Source organism: Ostrinia nubilalis, chromosome 1, assembly GCF_963855985.1.
Source record: "Ostrinia nubilalis chromosome 1, ilOstNubi1.1, whole genome shotgun sequence".
Classification (NCBI taxonomy): domain Eukaryota; kingdom Metazoa; phylum Arthropoda; class Insecta; order Lepidoptera; family Crambidae; genus Ostrinia; species Ostrinia nubilalis.
Window position 1 is genome coordinate 18,724,264 of NC_087088.1, and position 8,956 is coordinate 18,733,219.

Here is an 8,956-nt window from a genome sequence, read left to right on the forward strand (position 1 = left end):
ACAGCAATAACTGCAATAAAAGTATCCCAAAATAAAGAATATTCATTGTAGAATTGATTTCTACAGTTATTGTTTAAATATTAGTAACCACTATGTCAAAATATTGATGTGAATATCAGTATAAATTACAATGCGCAAGCCGACATCGATTAGTATGGCGCGAGCGCCCGTCAAGGCAGGACCTGTGTCATTTTTCCCGCCGTGACGTTTACGTGCGTTCGTGTCGTAAAGCGGTGGTTTGTACGGCGACCAAATACATTTGATACTATGCCGAGAGGCTGTTTCGAGTCGGCCGGCCGAGCAGAAATTGAAATGATGAATTTTAATTTCTTTGACGGATCTGGGTGTAACTATGTATAATATGTAGGTACCATGTATTTAATTAAATAAATAAATTATAAAAAAGTATATCCATTATGCTAGCACCCTTAACACAAGCATATTGGTTGCCTACTTTTGGACTAGATGGCGCTGTGAAATTGCCCAAAGATTTGTTTATTTATTTATCCGCTTTGAGTTTTGTTTCGTGAAGAAGAAAAAGAAGCGTTTTGTTTCGAGAGGGAAGCTTTGTTGTTAAATCTATACTAGTAAAAGAGGAAAGATTTAATTGTTTGTTTGTTTGTTTGGAGGCAATAGGCTCCGAAAAAAATTCTTTCACAATTTAGAATCCTATTTTTTTTCTATGCTAGGCTATAAAATATTTTCAAAAACTTTAGTCCAAAGTCTTTGATAAAATTCGACGTTTAATAAATAAATTAGATAAATATTAATACTTTTTTTTCAGTACGATTTTAGTACTTGTTTTTCAGAAATTCTACGATTTAACTAAACTTCTAAAGTGTTTATATTTTATGTGTTATGGTTAATGTGATAAATTGAAAATTATTAATAATAACCGGTTATTATGAATAATTACCGACAGCCGCGGTGAAAGTGATAAATTAATCACATTTAACAGTGATTATTTAATAATTCAACCTTAGCACTAACAAATTTCATAAAAGAGAACAACATCTTGTGTACGTGTTCGTGTACAGCCAAACTTTTGAACGTTTTGATATCATATATTAATATAATTTGGCATAATGAGTTTGGAATGTTTCTTGCATAATATTACTTTTCCATGATGCCTATAACATAATGTTTTGATTTAAAGTGAAAAATAGGTTAAGGTGCGGCGGGGGTGGCCCTTGGGCCACCCCTAAGCCGCCTATTTAGTTTTATACACACATAAATGACCTCATATTAATCACATTTACCAAATCATGCGGTAATTATTCATAATAACCGGCTATTATTCATAATTTTCACATTTATCACTTTGACCGTAACATATGCATAATTTATTAACTTCTGAAATATACATATTATATCCTATTGATAGATGACGTGCTTCGTATTTTATTAAAATGATTACCTGACTAGGTTAAAAAGGTGTGGAATGTTATTTTGGAGATGACTTGGTTCCATAGAAATATAGAGAGATGCTAAGTAATGCGCTGAGTTCGAAACTCAGTGTCGTATTAGAAATTCACACACAAAAAGAAATCAAATTATGTGCTCATTATCCACTGCGGTATCAGTATTCAACGTTCGAATAATCTTTAGTACTATGCAAGCAATATAAACTGTTTACATAATGACGTCGCTACTGTCATCATTGCTTTCACAAGCAATATGTTCCAATTTGTCCCTTGTCACATTTCCCTTTAGTTTCTGTGATCTGTGCTTGTTTCTAAGTTGATATTCCTTAGTACTTTTGATTTAAATTATTTTTTTTTATTTTGACACGTGTTTGAAAAATCAAGGTCAGATTACAATAAAATAACTAGTGAAAACGTAACATTGCATTGAACCTCGCAATTTCGCAATATTGATGAGGAGATTCCATTGGAAAGTCTGTATTCATTCCTAGGATTCCCCTAACACCATCAAATTCAAGAGAATTCAAGAGAGTGCAGTTTCCCATCTCATGCTTAGGGACCACGGTTTAAAATAGTGTGGTTGCATAGAGCCTGCAACGGGCAACCGCGTGCGCAGCTGCTCATACTAATTTTCGATACAAAAGCAAGTGTTGGCGCCCTCACGAGTTTTAGCGGGGTTCCATATGGTAGCGGGAGTAGACTTAATGGAAATCTATGCTTCTCCGACGACCAGTTGTATGTGGAATACTCCAGAGTATGCGCACACAATAGCCTGGTGATTTTAGCACCTGAAGGAAAAACAAAAAAACATCGTTTACAAAGAAATCTGCGGCAGGTGTAGTGTTTTAATCTTGTTTTAGAAAGATCTCATAATTTTGTAAGTATTCAAATATTTAAACATAATAATTTGTAGATTTTATATCAAAAAATATAATAATTTAACAAAATTAATTTTCTTAGAATATTTTAATTCTATTAGAACCATTTTCCACTTCATCGCAGAAGAAGTCGCGGGCAAGAAGCTAGTATGAAATATTATTATGTAGTATAGCCCGCGGCTTCACCCGCTTGAAATTTAGTTTGTCACAGATCGTCATAAATTATAGCCTTACATTGTTATTCTGGTCGACGCCAGGGATGGATGAGCGTCGCTGTCGCTGGCGACAGTGTCTTCTGGTTCAGGGTTCATGGCGTAGGTATCAGGCAAAATGAAATCCACTCGTAGAAATTAATAAATTCAGTGTATTCACAAAAATAATTACACACAGCACTAGAGTCGTATCGGAACTGAGTGAACCAAAGGTCTTGCGATAGGAACGTCCGACCCGAGTGATAGTTGAACACAGACTGCCTAGTACTGCTGTACTGTACTGTAAAGATTCATCAAAATCTGTTCAGTAGTTTTTGCGTGAAAGTGTAACAAACATCCAGACATCCACACAAACTTTCGTATTTATAATATTAGTAGGACTAGTAAGAAGTAAGATAGTAAGATGAATTATTTTAGTTATTTGTTTACTTATAATAATATTTATTTATTTATTTCTTAGCTCTGTCTGATAATGGATCTGGAGGAGATGCAATGGCCACCTCCGTAACAAAACAATAGAAACCCTATGGAGTTTGGGCTTGTGTGATTCGCCTTGACGAATATTTCGTATCCAGGGTCCGATGATGGAGCTGTAAGGGGGCAGATTTTTTTTTCACTATGTGACTGTCTTTATTTTGTACTTAATATATATTTTACATATTATACCTATTCGTGTTTCATTATGAATCGAAATATAAAAGACTTAATAAACTCTATTAAAAATTTAAATTAATTTATCAAGTTTGAATACCTCATTCTACCTTAAAATTAATAACTTAAATCAAGTCTTAATACGGTCACGGCTCAAGATTTTTTTGTCCATTTCAGCGTTCTTTTTACTCTTTTGACGTTGCGTTGACAGCTTTTACCTAAATTCGCGCGGAATATTTTTGTGAAATGGCTCTTAACTAACAGACTAACAGAGAGCATAGCGAAATCTATTTTAATCACCAATTTTCAAAACTCCCGGAACACTTTCCAGGTAACCACGTTAATTTGTACCAAACGACTGGACTATAATTTAATTGATATAAAAATTTGGGTACATCTTCTCAAAAACAAAAGAACTGGTGCTAAAAGGGTTAAATGACGTTAAGACATTTGTAGAGGGCCTTGTAGAAGGGGAGGCTATGGTGCTGAATGTGGATTAACTCGAGTGTCATAGTAACCTAATAGGCTGCTAAGCTTGATGATAAAAAGAAAAATATTTTATTCAATGTACATAGTCTGGTCATAAGTTCTGTCATATAATAACTTTTGAATTTTGAATGAAGGTTTCAAAAACATTTTTTACTGAATTAGAATTAAAAAGAAAAAATGTGCGATAGTTCGAATTTTATTGTATGTGTAGTGGACGCATAAAGAAGTCCGAACTGCAGTTGTCACGTTGCATTGCTACGCGCCAAAGCAGATTTTCATTGTGCTGAAAATGTCTATGGCTTTATTGTCACCTGTCAAAGTAAATCAAGTGGACTGTCAGTCGCTGCAGAAATTGTGTAATCTCTTCATGCCTATTTGTTATTTTTGTGAAAAAGATGAAAAAGCTCAAGCAAGTCATATGGTTTTTTATTGTAAAATAAGGCATAATTCAAGGTCAATCTTTGATTTTAAAGCGCGTCGTTGAGTTGACAGTAAGTTGGAGTGAAATTTGATACATTTAGTTTATTACCTAACTGCGTCAGAAGGAGGGTTTTTTCAAATATTATTCTTATAATAGCTGCTTTATCGGGGGTTTCAGGTGTACCTCACAAATTGGTGCAGAGGAATGGTGAAAATGTTATGACCATGTAAATAAAATTGAAAAGGATTTCATCAAGTAAGATAGAATAATTGAAATCCTGGAAGAACAATTTATAATAAATACCTCTTTATCTTGATCATCTATTGAAGAAAAGTGGAATCCTTGGAATCGTTTTCTAGTTCTGAATGAAGTGATTAGTTATAAGTATGATACATAATAAAATTAGTTACATAAAGTAATATACGATTTATTTATTTTTCAAGACATTTTCCTATTATTATTACTGACGGGATTGCTACCATGTACCTTAGTTTTGAGTTTCCAATATTTCGGCACTGTTGCAAGTGCCATGGTCACGGAGTAACTGAAGAAATTAAAACCAAACATCGTTCAGATGTGCGTTCAAAAGACCTGAGATTTAAAAAAATCCCACGTTTTGTTTAAACAGTAAGCGAAAAAAAAGTGACTTGAAAATGGAATACAAAATGATAAGGTATGGTAAATGATAAGTCTTTATCAATGAAAGACATTTTCATGTGTCCTCCATCTAGGCTAGTTTCCATCGTCACTCAAAGTTTGGCTGCGGTCTCAAATTTGGGCTTAATTGAGGTATTTTTTTGGGTGAGAGGCATAAGAACTAATGCCGTTTTATATCAAAAATTCATACTTAAAGGTACTCAACCAGGTACAAAGTATTTCCTTGTATGTTAGTCTGCCACTCTTTAGTAAGTCCCGAAATCCCCGCTTCGGCTCCCCTACTAACCATTCTAACCATTGTACACAGATAATATCTTACATGCAGCTTTTCATGTTACTACGTCACATTTTCAAAATCCGCGCGGAAAATCGCTCCTAGCGGAAGAGCGCACTTTGAGCTTGAATATTTCAGTCATTTTTAAAGATATCAAAAAAGTAAAAATACAGTATTCATTCTAATTTTTTGGCATCTTCAACAAAAATTGTGCGCCATGTCCATTATATTTTCGAAGCAATGTTCGTGGTAATAATGATACCTACATATTTGTAGCCTGTACACATCCAATTACACCCAATGTTTTTATATTTTCCGTTGTGGTATCCAGTGGCAAATACCGTCGCGTTAAGTTCATGAAATAGTAGATTATAAGTTTTGGTAACGAGGGTGGGCCAATATCGCGAGGAATGCACGCGATATTGCCGACCCTCTTCAGGTTCGATTCCTCGCTTTGCATACGATGTCAATTTCATACGATTGTTTATTTCAAATGAAGGAAATATAATGTGCAATGTTTTGAATAAGATGTATAATATTTAACGATTCATTCTAACAAATAAATAATTTAATATCCAAAAATAAAAAGTTTCTTCAACTACAGCACGCTAGGTTAATTCACTGTGGCCACTTGTAATAGGGGCGAATTTTCAATATAGTCTGATGTACTGTTATCTGTACAAGTTTCCAGAAAATATACACAATATTACGTGGGGTGCTTGGGAACAATGTTATTATAGGTATACCTACAGCAATATTTTGTGCTTAAAAAGGAAATTTTAATTAGGTCAAGAGTCCATTAAAAATTAGGGACCAGCTGACGACCCTGATCCTTGTCGGCCGGCGCAAACTGGACACCCTTGTCGTAAAATATTATTTGTAAAAGTGCGCGCCAATAGAACCAAATAGAATTATATATTATTACGTAACATGTCTTATTTATTTTTAATGTAGGTAATCAATGTAATAATATCTAGACTATGACACACACATAATACGAAAATACAATTTTCACAGATATGTAACTCAACAATACGTATACAACTATTCCAAGGTGTTGCACGCGAGCAACATTTTACAAAAGATAACAATGACGAAAAACATATTTTAAAGAAATAAAAACACTTTATCTCCTAAGTTTATCATTCACTATATTCCAGGTAAACCTTTCGTAGCACGAGTAAAGTGAAACCTCAGCCGAAGCGATTACAAAAGTCTATATCGTCGGCATAAGCGCCTCCCAGCGGAATCGGGCCATTTTAATATAAGTTCCGAAGTAAGGCTTCTCAATCTCGCGGCACGCGCAAAATATGAACGCAAATATGTATATTGGCTGAGGAAAACATTGTGTCTGTGTAGCTATAAAATTCTTTTACTGCACACGAGTGTTTTGGGAAGTCTATGTGTACATTTACAACGCGGGTAATAAATTGTTACAACATCGCTGGCAATGTAACATTCGTTATCAACTTCGATTTGATAAAGTGGCTTGCGTCTGCTATTTTGTACTCAACTTGGAGCGAGACGTACAAAGCGTAAATTCATAATATCTTTTTCAAACCCTTATGAAATACCCTTTTTTTAATGTTGGTAAATGCCAGTCTGGTCGATGGGGACGGCCAGTAGGTTATGTGGGAATCTCACTACTAAAGGCGAGGCCTATCCACTAAGTAAAACCCTACGGTGTCTACTGGAGCCCAAAGAAACGGACATTCGTCCGCAGCTCCGTCTCTGGCTAGAGGCTTGCTTACGAGCGAACTTCTCCGGCTTCGAGAGAACCCCCAGTCTCCTCCTCCAGTTGTTTGTGTAGAGGTTTTCTCCTCTTGGCCCTGGTACAACAGTTCACCCGGCCTGCGGCCGTAGTGGGTTACGGTCTGACGGATATGAAATACCCCCAATAATGGAAACTCCGATAGTAGGTAGATCCACAGAGAAGTTATAGATATATGTATAAACTGTGCATGTGATAACAATATAGTGTAATATTGTGTGTGTTGCAGATTGGCTGTCAGTGACGTGGGCGCAGGGCGGCATGCAGCTGCAAGCTGCGGCCGCGGGCGACGACATCGACTCCGTCAAAGGACGGTCAGTACTCTTTGTTATGTAACTAGTGATAAGTAGGTATTGCATTAGAGTGCCTTGCAAAACCCTTGGTTACCCTGGGAGACTGTGAAAACTCGCCAAAGTTTTCCATACAAACAAGGTTATTAACAAAAAAATCATTTCAGGACTTGACTTAAGGTCTATGTCCCCTAGATGGTACAGAGGGCTCCACAACAGTCCTCCATCTCGCTCCAATTCTTGCCGATTTTCTTCGCCTGCTACTGCGCGTAACCAAGTTTGCTTATGGCGACCATGTTTGCATTTCCCTTGGAGGTTCCAATCCAGAACCTGCTTGGGGATGTGATCTGGGTCCCTTCGGAGAGAGTGGCCAATCTAGTTCCACTTGCGGTGCTTGAACTACCTAATTTTTGTTACAATTAAGCACCTTTTGCAACTGCATGAGATGCTATGGTACTCAACTTGATGTATCATCGTTCGTTAATCCCATGATTCTGAAGAACTCCAATGTTTTTATTGTCACAGTAATTCAATATTCCATAACGTTCGCTTTTTACGGTTCCGTCGCTGCATTTCTGATCGATTAGTCTTTGTCAACGTCATCTCGGGAAAATCGTATCATACATAACTTTTTTAAAGCGACTTACACTGTACGATATTTTGGCTTTTATTTCCTCGGTTGGTACGGTCGTATTACATCATGGATACTGAGTACACGTCTGTAACATCACACACCAGTCGGACTAAGATCCGCACCGTGATAAAATCTTATCACTGATATTAGGCGACAAATGTATGGGCTTATCGCGAAAAGTCGATAAAATGGCGCGATAAATGCTTATCGCGGCGCGCAATATAGGCGAACAAACAAGAGGGAACACACATATCTCAGACAAAAGCAACAAAAACACCTTCGAGAACTCTCCAGAACATTTGGCGAAGTTTCAGCAATTGAATCAAAACTTCACCGCGAGCTATTAAGAAATTAAGATCTAGTTTTACGATGTGCTGGTTGCCGCCGGCGCCATGTAACTCGAAACTCTACTTAGAACTTCAATAATACTTTATCATTATCACGTTCGAATAGTTTTGTTAATTTAATACTGAAACTATATCGTACCTTTATTTGAACGAGTACGTTTTGTTACTAATTGTAAGCTCCGATTAATGCCATCGAAACATGAATTTGTGCTACAAAATCTTTACTATACTTTGATGTTTACTAATGTATTTATTTTGGTTAACAAATGTGTTAAATTTAATTTATATTTACTAAGTATGTACTGCATCTTATATTTTCAGTATATTAAAAAAAAATACCTATTAGCTTAGACCTTGTAAAATCTGATTGCAAATTCAGCAAATTCACTGCAATTCACTCAGTAGAATGACAACTTAATTGAGTGGACGACGTCAGTTAGCTCAGCACAGTCAGCCGGGCACCTGATTATAGTGCTATCTAGTCGATTTGGTGCTCGCAGCTGGCCGAATAGTTAATGACTAACTGAAAGATCTGACACTTAACAAGATTGTAGCTGAAAACTAGCTCCGCGATATGATGACTGTGTTTTGTCGCGATTTTTGCTCAGCGGAGCACCATTTCAGCATACCATCTTTAGATACATATTTTTAGGAGACTAAATATTCAATATTTAACAATCCTATATTTCCCGCAAGAAAATTGATCCGTGAGTCTACTTTGCTATGTTCGTTCGTTCGTTCGTTTCAGTCGAAAGACGTCCACTGCTGGACAAAGGCCTCCCCCAAGGGACTTTGCTATGTGTCTGAAATTAAACCCGTTTAGTAAAAATAAACCATGCTGTACTATTTTATGCATTAAATTCTTTACTATGACGTTTATCTTTTGTAATAATCAATTAATTCTTAGG